At 48.6% G+C, this 16,037-nt stretch overlaps 1 pseudogene; it reads right to left on the reverse strand.

Annotated features, from left to right (window-relative positions):
• Positions 1–2,159: 2,159 nt before the first annotated feature.
• Positions 2,160–9,264, reverse strand: LOC123397252 (annotated as a pseudogene).
• Between the last annotated feature and the right edge of the window lie 6,773 nt (positions 9,265–16,037).

Raw genomic sequence — 16,037 nt, forward strand, 5'->3', positions numbered from 1 at the left:
TATCTTACAACCATTGGAGATGCTCTAATAAGAGAAAAATGAGAAAAAGTTATACGCAGAGTAAAGTGATTGGAGGGAGTACCACCCTACTGTAGCTACTCATACTGGAGCCAGCAGCGTTTCGGCCTGGGGCGCGGCAGACAGCAAGGAGGTGGTTGACAGCGGCGCATGCATGGATATTAAAGTACGTGTGGGGCATCTCTGTCAAGGATTGCTTGCTCTAATCCTTTTCTGACGGGAGCATAGTATACTATTCCTGGTTCATGCATGCATGCATGCCATCGCCATGCCAGGTTCTCCAAACCAGCACACCACTTGACAGGCATATGGAGCTACCCATATAGGCTAATGTACTCGTGACAGGCGGCAGCAAATCAATGGCCAACATTGGACGACGTATCAACAGTGACCTGTAGCAGTGTGGTACCTCGCATTTATGGATCTACAGCCAGAGAATAGGACGTCCCTTAAACTTGCAGCGATGGCCGACGTAGAAACGGCATCGTTCATGGCGTTTGCCTCCTGAGTAGAAACGCCAAAACCATTGGCGTTTTGGCCTGGGTCTTCAACGCACACTAGACTGACGTTTGAATGTAAGTCTGCAACGTCACGGTAGACAGGCGTTTCTACTTGCAGCAGCAACGTCACGGTCTCTCACGTTTCAAAAAAATCAGATCCGAAAATACTTTCAAATTAAGTTTATTCTGTGAATTATTTACGTTCTATTGGTTAAAACAGTGAAAAAATCCACTCATGCCCTGACCTGCCAGCTGCTCCGGCTGCCCGCATTCCTGCTGCGCCGGCCGGGCAAAAGCAAAGCAAAGCAAAGGGGAAGCAAAGCGAAAGCGTGGGCTGGCGCGCCGTGACGCGCGTACGTACGCTCCTGCCCTTGTGCGCGTCGCGGCCTGGGAAGGAGGGGTGGCGTACGTGTGTGGGTGGTGGTTGATCGTATGCCTATGCGCGTGGGAGGGAGGGGAGGGATGGATGCGCGCGTGCCAGGTAGTGGCATCGTCCGTGGAGGTGGAGAAGGAGCTACGCGCGTGCCAAGTGTGAATGTGTGATGGACGAGCCGGGTCGATGGATCGTCCTGCACTGCGTCCGTCGGCACATGCACCGGAACCGGAACCGGCCGGAACGAACCGCACCTACCTACCTACCTAGGCGGATCGGATCGGTGGCACGCACGGACCCAAGGCTCAAAACGGCTCTGCCAAAAGCAGCAAGACCGGACCGAATCCTATGTCCAACTACTGCAGATGAAACTGGAAATGGAGATGGAGACCGAGGGAGGTAGAAACTAGAAAGATCAGTCCGCCACTGGCGATGGCATTGCATATTTGCATGCATCGCCTTTGCCGTGCATCCCTTAACTTGGCTCCCTCCCCGCCAACTTTTACCTTCCCCGGCTTTCCATCGGGATTGGGGAACACACAGACGCAGACGCAGACGACAGAGGAGGGGGCGTTGGTGGGCACCGGGCAGAATCGCGACGCAGGCCTGAGGCTGGGCTCCGGCGATCTTCCTGTCGGGCCTGCAAAGCTGAGTAGAGGATATCCCTTCCCAACGCTTGCCATGGTGGCCCCACAACCCAACACCACACGATCATGACCGAACGACCAGGAGACTAGGAGAGGGAGAGGGATGTGGTGGGATCAACGGTGCCCATGTGCAAAAGTATATATGCATCCATCTTCTTTTCCAGCCAAGCCAAGATAGTTTTCACAGCGCTACCACCTTCCCCTTGTTTTTACTGCATCTCCCCTTTGGGTAATTTCTGCCAAACGGCATTTATTCCTTCGGATCTCTCTTTTTAACCAGCAGGCACGAAAGGAAGGAGGGAGGCAGTAGTAGTGCTGCCAACGCTCACCAGCCCGCACCCCCTTCCTTTTTTCACACGGAACGGAACACAACATCTTGTCAAACCTTGTTACAAACCACTCTACCGTATATCCCCATTGCACGTACCTTCATAGCATGGATCTATACTATCATGCGGCACTCAAACTTCCATCTTGTAGTCACCTCAAAGACATGAAATTCTAGCTAGTTACAAATTTCCATCTTGCCAACCATCTTATGATTTGGAACTCTACTAGCTATCTACTCTTGTTAACTACAAACCCAAGGAATGCAGTGAAACAACATTGGCTCGGTTACTCTGAATCTTCCACCAACAACTGCGAAAGACTATCAACGCAGGGAAAGCAGAAACGGTCTTTGCAACTAATCAAACTAGTCTCGGGAGGGTTATTACAAACAAACTCCTCTCAGCCCACATTCAAAACGCACCGAAAACACTTGGGCATGGATTCACCCAAAGCATCATCACGTATTCAGCGATTTCTTGATACCCCGAAGGGCACCCCACATAACAGTTGATACAACGAAGAGGAGCACCCCCGGTGCCAATGGCATACTTGAGACCAAGGTTCATGAGCAAGTTTACCAGCAACCCTGCCAGGACGACTCACACGAAGTTAGCGGACAAGCCTCACCAGAAGGGCATGCCCAGGACAGATGCGATGATGGCCCCGCTCCATGCTCCGGTACCTGGGAACGGGACGGCGACGAACAGCATTAACCCGAGCCACTAGAACTCCTCGACGGGCGCAGCCTTCTGCCGCGCCCGCTCGAAGCGCTTCTTTGCGAGAGGAAAGTTGCGAGTTTCTTCAGGTAGAGGATGATGAATGGCACAGGCACCATGTTCCTGGAGAAACAGAGAGTAGATATCCAGTTCTGTGTCTATAGCATATGAAACATTTTCTGATAGAGCATGAAACGTTTTCTGAAGAAAGATGTCAAGTTGCTGACACAACTCGCAATTTACATTTCAGCCACGCCACTGGAAATTGACCATAAAACATCATCATCATGGCCCTATATATATCAATCACCAGGATAAAAAAAACTACTAATATCAAATGCAATTCACATTTCAGCCGCACCGCTGAAAAACAACCATAAAACACTATCACGGCCTATATATCAATCATCAGAATGCAGAAAACACTAATATCAAATGCTAAATAGTCCAGCATTTGGCCTCAACATCATCGCAATCCCCTCGCTCTGTCCCTCTCTCTTCTGTCTTCTGCACACTACAGAAATCAATTCAGAGTGGATTCTTCCCTATTCTTCTGAAATGGGCGTGCAGAATTTTTCTGAATGTTGATGTATTGTTATTTTGCAGGAGGTTGTCAAACACGTTTCACATAGAGGCGATGCTGACCTTTGTAGTAGTAAAAGGCAGGAAGAAGTTTTGTTAGGTGGTTGGGACTAAGGAGGAAGAGCTTGAGAGGAAGATCATCATGTTAATCTCATCCTCCTAAACCTAACTAAAATGCCTTTACTCCAATATTAGTACCAGGTCCTAGCTTCTCTCAGTGGAAGGGGTCTCCTATCCTTTGTCCATGTTGTACTGCCAATTCTCCCTTCAAAAATGCCAACAGTTGTAGAACATTCATCTTAGGCTGTGTTTGGTTTAGCTTTTTTTGCCAACTTCTGCTTTGAAAAGCTAAAAGCTAACCAAAGGGGTAATTAGTGATGTCTATTCAAAAGAAGAAACAAGTCTCAGGTATCAGTCGAACCACATTCATGCAGTCCCCATAACACATTGCTTCCAACCAAGAATTTAAACACATGCACGGATCTATAATGGATGAATGGTCCCCAAAATTCCTCAAACAAGAAAATGAAAGGGAGACGGGATGTAATCGTCTCACTGCTATTCACAGGTGATAGGCAAAGTCGGTGAGAACGAGGCGGTGGAAAGCTCTCACTGGTAGGCATGCTGTGTAGCCGACTTCAACACCAAGTCATCGACTTCAACACCGAGTCACCGACACAACATGGGGTATCAGTCGGCTTTGTGTGCTGGACGGAGAGTGAAAATGAGAGCCAGCATGCCCAGGCTGGTTGAGGCGTGCAACTGCTGCGGGTGGAGATGCTCGAGCGCCTCTTCCTGGAGCACATCAGCCAGCGGTTCTCAGGTAGTCCAGGTGTGAGTGGCACAGGATTAGATTTCGGGATTGGTCGATTAGCATGAGGCGGAGGGGAGGGAGGACAGTGACAGGAGGTAAGAGAAGGAGGATGAAGGTGAAATACCACGCGCATGTGCAAAGCCAAGGTGAGGTGCATAACACTCGAGCAAAATCATCAACCACGCCATTAAAGCCGTTGCCAAAACCAGGCAGGGAGTATTGTACCTTGTCGTCCTCTGTTTCCGGCTGTGCTGGTTATGTCGCCTCTGGTTGTTGCTTGCCTGCTTCCAGATGGTGGATGCTCAATACAATCTTCTTGTTTGTTCACCGTGTTGTTTTCTTCGATGGCATATAAAGCTCCTTAACTGGAACACGAGAGAGTTGAACAACCCGGCCTGGAACACGAGAGAGTTGAACAACCCGGTCTGGAGGAGGTCACCACAGAAATTTTCTCAACTAACTAGTGCAACATTGTATTGTCTTCAAGAAACTAAATTGGCTGATGTTGATAAAAGTATTGTGGCTGAGGTCCAGGGCAGCAGATTTTCTGAGGACTTGGGTCTTCAGAGCTGCTAATGGTACAAGAGGTGGGATCCTGGTTGCCTGCACAGATGATTTTGCTATTTCCTTTGACTATAATCCCTCAGGCTCTCACTTTATTACTGATAATAATACTGATCTGACCAATAATGCTGCTGTGCATGGGCCTCCGGAGGACAGTGATAAGATTCTTTTTCTCAACGAGCTTAAGAGCATATAGAATAGTGTGTTGCCTGATTGGATGATTCTTGGGGACTTTAATCTCATTTGCCGTGTCAGAGACGAAAGCAACGCCAACATTAATCTCAGAACGATGGGCCGCTTTAGAAACGTGATTGAGGATCTTGAGCTCCAGAAAATTACTCTTAATGGAAGGAGGTTCACCTGGTCTAAGGAGAGAGAGAACACGATTCATTCCAAAATTGATCTTGTTAATCTTGGGAGCTGAGCCACTTCTAATATCATCAGTCTCCGGCCTCAAGCCCTCAACTGCCATTTTGCATCACTGGCCAATGATCCTCCAGAAGATGGATGTCAAGCACTATAAAGGGTTCGGATATGAGGTTTGTTGGCAAAGGATGAAGGGATTCAGAGAGAAGGTGCTTGAGGCTGGGCTAAAACCTGTTCAGATATGAGTCCAGCCTTATCAAGGAAGCTCACTCGAAGAAAATACTTCTATGTTTCCTCAAACTGGACTTTGGCAAGGCGTTTGATTCAGTCAGATGGGATGGCTCTTCAGGCTTATGGTTTCAGTGCTCATTGGAGGGATCATTTTTCATTGACCCTGAGTTCTTCCTACTCAAGAGTTCTGCTCAATGGGAAGCCTGGTAGCACTTCTATTCATAGGAGAGGGCCGACCAGGGAGACCTGCTTGCCCCAATGCTCTTTATTTTGGCCCTGGACCCTAAAACTTGCATTCTGACTAAAGCTACTGGTCATGGCCTCTTATCCCCTGTCATGCAAGGAGCTGAGAAGACGAGAACAAGTTTTTTATGCGGATGACGTCACTCTCTTCTTGAACGCTATCAATGAGGAGCTTGCTGTGGCCTCGAGTCCCTTCATTTCTTCGGCAATGTCTCTGGTCGTCAGGTAAATCTTAACAAGTGTGTGGCCTATCCTATTTGTTGTGACCACCTGGGTCTACAGGATCTTTTATCTGATTTTAGTGGTTTGCTGGGGTCCTTGCCATGAAACTATTTTCTTATTTAGGGCTTCCTCTCAGCACCAGGACCCATAGAAGAATTGAATGCCAAGCTCTCTTGGACAGAATTGCCGAGAGGTTGAAGCCATGGAAGGTAAAATTCATGCCCGGAAAGGGGTGTAACGCTTATCAGTTCTGTGCTGACAGTGCTCACAAGTCATAACTCACAACCTACTTCTTCACTGCTTTTCCACCCTTCAAGTGGATTATCAAAACGATAGACAGGATCAGGAGAAGTTTACTCTGGTGTGGATAAGAGGCGCACGGGGGCAAGTGTTTAGTAAGCTGGATGAAAGTATGCTCGTCTAAATACTGTTGGGGATTAGGAGTGAAAGATTTGGAGAACATTAGCAGGGCATTGCGGTTAAGATAGCTATGGTTCAACTGGGATAATTTGGACATACCATGGAAAGGACTGCCTGTTCCTTGCAATGCAACCGATCAGCAGCTCTTTGCGACCTGCACTCAGATTCACATTGGGAGTGGGGAAAAGGCCTCATTCTGGTTCGACGGTTGGCTTGATGGAGCCCCTCTGAAAACCCAGACCGTGTATTTTAGAAGCTCACAGCCTGCAACTCTTACTCGTGGTGTGTGCGTATGATGGGCAGTTCTTCAGCAAATTCACTGTAATGACCTACCGAAGATTTGGAGTGTTGCAGCTAAAGGAGAAGTGCAGTTTTAACTCTGCCTTCTCCTGTATACAGGCTGCATGCGAGAGGCTGGCCACACGATGATGTGTGCTCGATGAGTGACGAGGTGCTGGAATCGGCGAACCATCTAATGCTGGGATGTCCTTTTGTTAAGAAAATTTGGTTTGCCTTCTCCTAGCATCCTAGAGCTTCTGCCATTACCCTGAGGTCTTCCGTCGTTGGCCGGCGGAGAAAACGTTCACATGGAGTAAAAAATCCCCAATGCTGGAAGATGGCATCCATGGCGATTTATGTAGTCTGTCCCTGTGGAAGGAGCGCTGCCACGGGATCTTCCAAAATGCCCAGGCCTCCTCTGATGAGGGCATATCTTTAATTCGTGCTGACCTACCGTGTATAGGCCAGCTTGATAGAGATTAATTGGCATGTATTTTTTCTTTGGGGTTTTAGCTGGTTTTGAGCTATGTATAGACTTCCCCCTTCTTTAATCAAAGCAGAGCAGCTGATGTTCCCGTAGAAAGACAGGCAAAACAGGCAGAGAACTCTTTCTTTTGGGGGACTAAAAGTGAAAATGTGTTCATGCAATAAATTGAGCATAGCATATAACTGAGGGTCAAAACGTGAACCCTTTCCGTTCAACTATATTTGCTAACTTGCTAATTTCACTCCCTTGATCATAATGTGCTCTCCTCACAATCAGCTCTAATACCATGTAGGAACAGCAAATCTGTAGTAAGTAGTAACTAGTATGCGTTAATCAAGTGTCACCATCTCTAAACCTTAGCAATACACAACAAGTAAACTACTACCAATTAACCTGAGCAAAAACAGACAATAGCTAAGTTGTCTTGGAGATGGCCGTCAATTAAGCAACAACCTCAGTTCCACGCACTGACTAAAATGAGTCATATACTCCCTCCGTCTGGAATTACTTGTTGAAGAAATGGATGTATCTAGATGTATTTTGCTTGTAGATACATCCATTTTTATCCATTCCGCGACAAGTAATTTGGTACGGATGGAGTATTCACTTAGTTTGCATGTTAGGATAGATATCGTTTTGCAACAGATGACTTATCTGCCATTTAAACTTGTCAAAGGCCAGCAACACAAATTGATTTTTTACTGTGTTGGCCTTTCGGGCTGTTCTAATCCTTCAGGTTCAATACAAAATGGGGTTTGTTTTCATCAACAAGCATAACTAAAATGCTACTACAAGTCAATCCACTTCAACATACAGTTAGAACTGCCGAACACCTTGAGGAACTGACAGTAATAAATCTACTAATGAAGCATTCAGTGGCGAAGCCATGTATTAGCTGGGTGGTCAATTGACTACCCAGATTTTTGTAAAATCAACACATACAAGTATAAATCTTGGCAAAAATTGATATAAAGTGACATGTTTGACTACATAACTTTAAATTGACTACACAAGTGTGTAGTTCTGGCACCGCCACTGGAAGCATTGACACTTGAGATAAAAAAAACATACCCCAAAACTGCCAGGACGGTCAGCCGGACGGGGTGCAGGCGCATCCAGTACCCGACCGGAATCGCTCGAGCACCGGTAACGTGGCCAGCGTGAAGATGACGGGGTCGTCGGTCCAGCCGAGGCTCCGCAGCGACGCCGCCACCCGCAGCCCGCAGCCCGAACCCGGACGCCTTGATGGAGTCCTCTGCGGCCGCGAGCGCCGCGCCGCTGCAGCCGAGCAGGGCGGCGGAGCCCAGGAGCGCGCCCACCGCCAGCCGCCACGCGAGCGCGCCCCACTCGCGGGGCTCATGGGTCTGACCCGGCTCCTCCGTCGCCTCGCGCCGGCGCCACGGCGCGCGCGACAGAGCGAGGGCTTTGCGGGGAGGCGGCGGGATTGCGGGAGGAGCGGAGGCTGGAGCCTGAGGCAGCCGAGAGCGAGCGGCGGAGCCGCGAGGAGGGGCCTCCGTCCCCAATATGCCGGCGGGAGAGGCGAGGGCGCGGCGGCGGCGAGAAGTGCGGCCGACATGGCTGTCCGGGTCGAGGAGAGAGGCTTGCCGTCGCGGCCGTGGTGCTCTGCGGGTTTGGATTGGTACGGACGGTGGTTACGAGGGGGTCGTCGGAGGAGCGCCCGAGGCCGCTCCCGCCGCATACGACGGAGGGCGCGAGCGGAAACGGTGGATGGATTGCTGACTGTACATGATAATTTCAAAAATGAAATTAGTTTTCACCCGATTTATATTATGAAAAACATTCTCCTGCAAATCAGGTCAAAATAAAAAAATGATGTTAGCCGCCCGTCGACCGGGCGGGGCGCCAGATCGGTCCACTCCCCTGCCGTTGGATTGAAAGTGATGCGTGTTTAGGATCGCGTTGACTGGTTCGTCTTTCCCGATCCTCGTGTGTGGTGACCCTCCTACTCGATCGGTTCCTCCTGCTTCACGCATCAGCCCCGGCCCCCGCTCGTCAGCACCATCGGAGCTGCCTCGTTGATGGTTGTAGCCATCACGCTACCGTCGTCGCAACGGGGGCTCACTTCCATGGGTTGCAACACATTGAACATTGACACACCGGTTCTACTTCTATCACGTGGCCACAAGAATTGAAGCATCAGCATCGCCGCGTGTCATGTCGACCATAGGTCATAGCATTTTCCATGGCAGTTGCAGCTCGTTGGCGACCCGGTTGCAACTCGCCGGCAAACCAGTCCCAACATCGCATTTTCCCGGTCCCATCATGGCTTGCCGGTTCCAGCATGCCATAGTCGCAGCATCGCCCCTGCCATGTCGGACATCGGTCGCAGCAACCGCCCCATAACAAACGCAGCTCGCCATCAAATGGTTACAACACCGCCAGTCTCACGTCAACCACCGATTGCAACTCAACTCTTGCAACAGCCCTCCTAGTAACAACATTCGTGGTCATCGTTGCTCGTAACGCTCGTTGTTGGAACCAACTTGTCCTATGACAAATAATGACATGTTCCATCATTTTGCATAACACGACCTTTTTTTCATGCATAACATGATCAATGAAGCTAAGAGAAGCCTGGCAAAGAGATTTAGGCAGATCTCGAATGAAGATCATGTTGAGCCAGAACACGATGCAAACAAGATACATAGATTCCTCGCAGTGCATTGTACACTAGCTACTCATCACCATTGTGGACACCGACACGCCACTATACCGTTGTGTTCAAGATGACATGTATTGCACGGGCTTAGGAGGACCAGGTTCATCTCATATTGACCTTTGTCACAATCGAACAGAAATCATGGGAAAGACTTGTGTAGGATCTAACCTTTAGGTGAGATCGTAGGATCATTACCAAAAAATCATATTTAGATCTTAGACAATTCAAAAATAATCTGATTTTTTTACAAGATACCTGCAAGCTATGTTTACAACTTAAAAAACCCAGATTCGAACTTGGTCTACAGTAAGAGATTCAGAAAAGATAAATTCGATTATGAATAGTGTCAGCTTGGGATGAATAGTATTTGCCACTATTCATATCTGATTTTGTCTTCTTTGGTTCTCTAAGTGTACTTCAAATTAGGAGCTGGAATTTTTTGAGGTTGTACATCAAATACGGATGTGTGTCTACAAAAATTTTGAAGATTTTTTAGCATGTTTTCAGTATTCAAAATGATTGATCTCGTCTAATGCTAGATCCTATACGATCGAGGCTCTACTCAGGAATCATCGGGTGTTATGGTGGTGCCTCATCATGGATTGGGCTGGGTTGAGGAGGAGCAGGGTGAACGCGAGGAAGCTAAACATGTGAGGTTGGGGAGGTGGGAATCACGGGCAGTCAGCTGGAATCACAACTTTTACTGCATAGAGGAAAAGAAGAGCAGAAATGTCTTTGCAACTAATTAAACATGGATCGCAACGGTTATTATAACTCATGGAACCACATACAAAATGCACCCAAAAAAACACTTAAAAAACCGAACTTGAGGGTGAGACGGGAGGGAGGGAGGGTAGGGTCGTGTCGAATATGAAAACCGAACTTGAGGGTGAGACGGGAGGGAGGGAGGGTAGGGTCGTGTCAAATATGAAACTGGCCCCACTGATCCAGCTGGCTGGTGGTGCGTGTGCCAGGGCGTATGTGAAGGTGGAGATGAAGCCACGCACGTGTGAATTGCTCGGGCGAGCCGGTCGATGGTTGCACGCAGTTGGGATCTACTCCCTTCGTTCCTAAATATAAGTCTTTATAGAGATTTCACTAAGGGACTACATACGGATGTATATAGACATACTTTAAAGTATACATTCAATCATTTTGCTTCGTATGTAGACACATAGTGAAATCGCTTAAAAGACTTATATTTAGGAACGGAGGGAGTAGTCTCGTGCAACCAACAACAAGAAGGAACGGTGGGAGCGGCCGGCATGCACGCGCGTACGTACTACCTACGCATCACGTCCGTCGCATCGCGTGCACCGCACCGCACCGCACCGCACATACCTAGGCGGATCGGTGGCACTCAGGCTGTAAGTGGGACGCTCCGCGGAGACCCGCGTCCGCCTTGCATCTGGTCGCGTAGATTAAGCGGGATACTTGTCAAAGCCCACATATTATCATGTGGGATATGTGGGTTTAGTGGGATACCTACTAAATTTATGTAGATATACCCTGGTATTGAAATACGTCGGCGTTGTTATCTGAGATGCTGAGCTACCATGACTGGTTTCTTCGGAGCTCTAACAGATCGTGTGCATGATGCGCACGTACAACCGGCATGCACGACATGCCTTGGCCTAGTGCTCTTGTGCCATTGTACTGTGCAACACCAATTTTCCTTCTCCTATCAATTGCAGATCCCTCCTTTTGGAACTTCTTCTAGATTCTTGATTGATGCCTGGGGTAGGCCTCTTCTCGCAGTCCTTTCCAGCGGTGCCGGCGGCAGGAATGGTGGAGAAGGAAATGATTTGGTGATGGAAAGAGTTGCCGCTGCAGAGGTACATGGCGGCGCTGGGATGGCCGGAAGCCGCGACGGAGGTAGAAGGCGACACTGTAGCGCCCACGGCAGGGATGGACGACGATGCTATAGTGGCCATAGAGGAGGTCGACGGAGTCCGCTAGGTCGGACGTTGAGGAGGTAGGCCGGCCATGGTTGGCGGCTGGTCCTAATCCCTATGGCGTGTGCTCAGGCTAGTTTAGATAGGTGGGTTCGATATGGGCATCGTGGGATAACCCACATATTCCACATATAAGGATGTACTGACCGTGGGTGTCCACGGACATAAAATAAACGGATTTTTAAGTGGGCACCGTGGGAGGCCCGTGCCCACCTGCAGCCTGAGGTGGCACGACACGGCACGGATCCAAGTTTAAAACCGGCTCTGGCAAAATAAGCAGATCGGACTTGTGGTTGGTATCCTCGTAGGGAAGGGACAGCTGCAACCGAGGGAGGAAGGGAGGCACGAAGCGCCGGCCGGGGTGGGGAGTGGGGAGGGGACCCACCAACTGGCAACTAGAGTTCACCCAGTTGTGGCATTGCATGCATGCGCCAGCCTCACGTTGCATGCATGCATGTTGTCGATCCCTTCCGCTCCTGCGCCTGCGCGCACTGACCATAGCCCGTGCCCTGCCCTGCCCTGCGAGGAGTGAAGTCTGAAATCAACCTTGTGGTTGTAGGTGCAGTCTAGAATGAACCTCCGCGTCCAAATCCCTGAAGTTCATACCCTGAACTGTGAAATCCCGGATTGTTTGATCCTTGTGGGCTTATCCAAACGCAGGGATTTACGCGTGGCTGGGAAAGGCTGGGAAGGCTTTAACCCTGGTGGAGCCGGACCAACTCCGCGCAGTTACTCCTGTGTTCCTCCCTTGCTGCGACGGCTCCTCTCCTCTGTCCCTCTTCCACGGCGGCCAGGACGATGAGCGGATGATTGCGGCGGCCGTCGACGACTTCTCTGGCAGAAAAGAGCAAGGTACGCCTGATCCACCTCCCCTCTCCAATCTGAGCTGGTTTTTGCTGGTTTTCCTTGGTTAGGTTTAGGGTTTTTGAAAGAAAAAGCTGCAGAAATTAGGGGTCAGAATCAGTGGGTTTCTTTGTTGATTTATGTTCTCCATTGTAGTAATCTGTTGCGATGGCTGCAATGTAGGTTTATTTCCTTGATTCAATGGACCCAGCTGAGATATTGAACGTCAGGTTCCATATTGGGGGACAATTTGTTCGAATTGGTCCTTCTCTAGACTATGTAGGGGGGGGGGGATGTGGCCTACTCTGATATTGAAAGGGACAAGTTGTCCTTGCAGGAGGTGAAAGGATTTCTTGCAGATCATATGGAAGTTAAGGAAAGCATGAAATTTTATTTTCTTATGCCTGGTAGAGAGTTGGTAAATGGGCTCATGTTTCTGTATGATGATGCTGGCTGCATGACAATGTCAGGTCATATAACTGATGGAGGAGTTGCTGATATCTATGTGGAATACAATGGGGAACAAGATGAAGAAGGGGATGATGGCAGTGATAGTGCCTCTGATTTTGAGAATGAAATGCAGGATCATATGGACGGTGGAACTGAAGAAGAGATGCCAGATATTATGACTTCTGAAGATGTGCAAGTGGGTCATCAGAATGACAATCTAGATGAAGATTTAGTGCAACAAGTGTTTGTCCCTAATGACAATGGTGTTATCACAACAGTTATAAACAGCCCCTTGAAGATTGGAGAAAGAAACACATAGATCATGAACTGCAAAAAAAATTTGGGCAATTGCCAAGGCTTCAAACAAACAGGATTTCAATTACAATAAGGCCAGACTTGCTCAAATAACCCCTGATGGTGCAAAAAATATTATGAGAACAGAGCCAATGCATTGGGCTAGGGCATATTTTCCATATGGATCAAGCTGTGAGTCAGTAGACAACAACCTATGTGAGTCTTTCAATAATGCCATCATAGAATCAAGGTGTTACCCCATTATATCACAGCAAGAGATGATAAGGAAGAAGATGTATGTCAGAATTCAGGAACAGAGAAGCAAATGTGATAAATGGCATGGAATAGTTTGCCCTAACATTTTAAGAAACTACAGGGAAACATCAAGAGAACTTAGTTCTGTGAGGTGCTTTGGAATGGGAAAGATGGATTTGAGGTGAAGCATTTGACTGGCAGAGGAAGGAGATACACAGTGAACCTTGAGAACAAAACATGTTCATGTGGATATCTCCAGTTGGCAGGCCTTCCATGTTGTCATGCAATCTGTGATATATACAAAAGTGGCAGAAAAATAGAAGATTACATTGACCCCTGCTACTACATTGAGACTTTCAAGAAAATCTATGAGCACTGCCTCCAGCCTGTGGAAGGTGAAGAATGTTGGCCAGTTTCTCAGAACCCTAGGCCAGTGGCACCTGGATATATTGCCATGCCAGGAGCAAGGAAGAAAAACAATGATAGGAGGAGAGAAGAGGGTGAAGCTCCAAAAGGAAAGAAACTTAGCAAGCATGGAATTCAAATTATTTGTGGATCATGTGGGGGCAAGGGACATAACAAAGGCTCTTGTGGAAAGAATGGTGATAATAACAAAAAACAAAAGCATTTCTTGGGAAGAGAGGGAGAAAACAGAGGGACACAGAGGTAATTCCTCTATTATTTGCAACTACATTATTTTCCTCTATTATTTTCAACTACTCACTAACATTATTTTCCTCTATTATTTGCAGCAAGCACAGACTAAGGCTGCCAAAAGAAGTACAACTACAGCTAGATCTTCTGAAGCACGTGCAGGAAGTACATCAACTGGCACAGCAGGAGGAAGAGGAAGGGGAAGTGCATCAGCTGGCACAGCAGGAGGAAGAGGAATGGGAAGTGCATCTGCTGGCACTGGAGGAGGAAGGGGAACTGCATCAGCTGGCATAGCAGGAGGAAGAGGAAGTGCATCTGCTGGCACAGCAAGAGGAAGAGGAAGAGGGAGTGCATCTGCTGGCACAGCAAGAGGAAGAGGAAGAGGGAGTGCATCCGTTGGCACTGGAGGAGGAAGAGGAAGGGGCAGTGGGTTCATGGCCTATTTCACAGCTTTTGGGAACTATTGATGTTATTAAGATGTGTATCATGTGAGATGATGGTATACTTTGGTTATATGTCCTGTGAACTAGTGGGATGTGCCCTATTTTGGATGTGTGTCCTGTGAACTAGTGAGATCATGCCCTATTTTGGATGTGTCCTGTGAACTAGTGATGTTATTTAAATCTGTCAACTTCTGAAGTTATTTTGGATGTGTCCTGTGAGATGTTGCTCTTTTGCTGTCAAGATTTTGTGTGTTATATTAATTTTGCTGCTATCAAAAAATGACACTTCAAACCTGAAATTTTATTCATAATATTGTGCATTGCCTCACATCATGACAAACATATCCTGACTGCTTTATTCCAAAATACAGTACATTGCCTGCAACATCACAAAATACAGTACATTGCCTCACATCCATTACAAACAAATGAGCTAAGATATGATCATCCCTACAACTAAACCTGATACAAATATCACAATCCCACACATCATCAACCTAACTGAATCACCAACAACACCAACACCTGCAGTTCTCTCATGCACTGCCTCCTGCACTGCACCAGCACCTGCAGTTCTCTCCTGCACTTCACCAGCAGCTGGATCTCCATCTCCACACAATGCTGCAACTGAATCCTCAAGACTCCATACCCTATCTCGAAGGTCTCCCAGCAATACACGCAGGAATGGAGATGTTGGTTCGTCGTGCCATTGTAAGAATCCATGCTGCTCAATAAAGAGAAGATTTTTACAGCACAAAACAACAGAGGAGCATGTCACAGAGTAGAAAACAACAGAAAAGAGCAGAGAGCATACCTTAGATTCGACGCAAGCATAGTATCTCCTTCCAGGGTTCGGCACACTCCATGAAATCCACCTCGGCGCCTTCCTCCCGCAACGACTGCAGAAAACAGCCGGCTCGTAGTCCATCATCTGCTCACGATAGGACACCGGCGACCTAGCTGCAGCGCATCTCCGACGAATACCCTCGCCGCTGCAGGATCCAACCGAGAACAACGACATCGCCCCCGCCGCCGCTCTCTCTCGTCGTGCTCTGTCTCCCCCTTGAACCCTAGAAAAATTCCCCACCTGGGGTCCCCTCTTAAAAAGAAACCACATCCGGTCTAAAACGATGGGGGCCACGTCAGCAGATCCTGGTCTAAAACGATGTTAGGATAAAACAATTCGGGACTTCACAGTTTAAGGTATGAACTTTAAGGATTTGGACGTGGAGGTTCATTCTCGACTGCATCTGCAACCACAAGGTTGATTTCAGACTTCACTCCCCTGCGAGATCATCCGGCTGCCCGCTGCTTCGCCGGCCGGGCAAAAGCAAAGCCAAAGCAAAGCGCCGTGAGCGTGCAATTCCTGCCCATCTGCGCGGCGCGGTCATGGAGGAGAGAGGCGCGCGGCTGGTGGTGGTTCATCTGGCTGCGGTTGCGCGCGGGGGAGGGATGGATGCCTGTGTGCGTGCGTCTCGAGACGCGCGCCTGTGAAATGTCCTGGGCGAACCGATGGTGTGCAACAACAAACAACGAACGGTGGGACGTAACGGTGGCCGGCACGCGCGCGCGTACCACCTGCGCGTTCGTCCGACCGTCACATGCACCGCACCTAGGGAAGGGAAGGGGAGGGGCAAGAAAGAGACGCCGCAACGGGGAAGAGAAGGCCGG

Source organism: Hordeum vulgare, chromosome 5H (genome assembly GCF_904849725.1).
Source record: "Hordeum vulgare subsp. vulgare chromosome 5H, MorexV3_pseudomolecules_assembly, whole genome shotgun sequence".
In the NCBI taxonomy this organism is placed as follows: Eukaryota; Viridiplantae; Streptophyta; class Magnoliopsida; order Poales; family Poaceae; genus Hordeum; species Hordeum vulgare.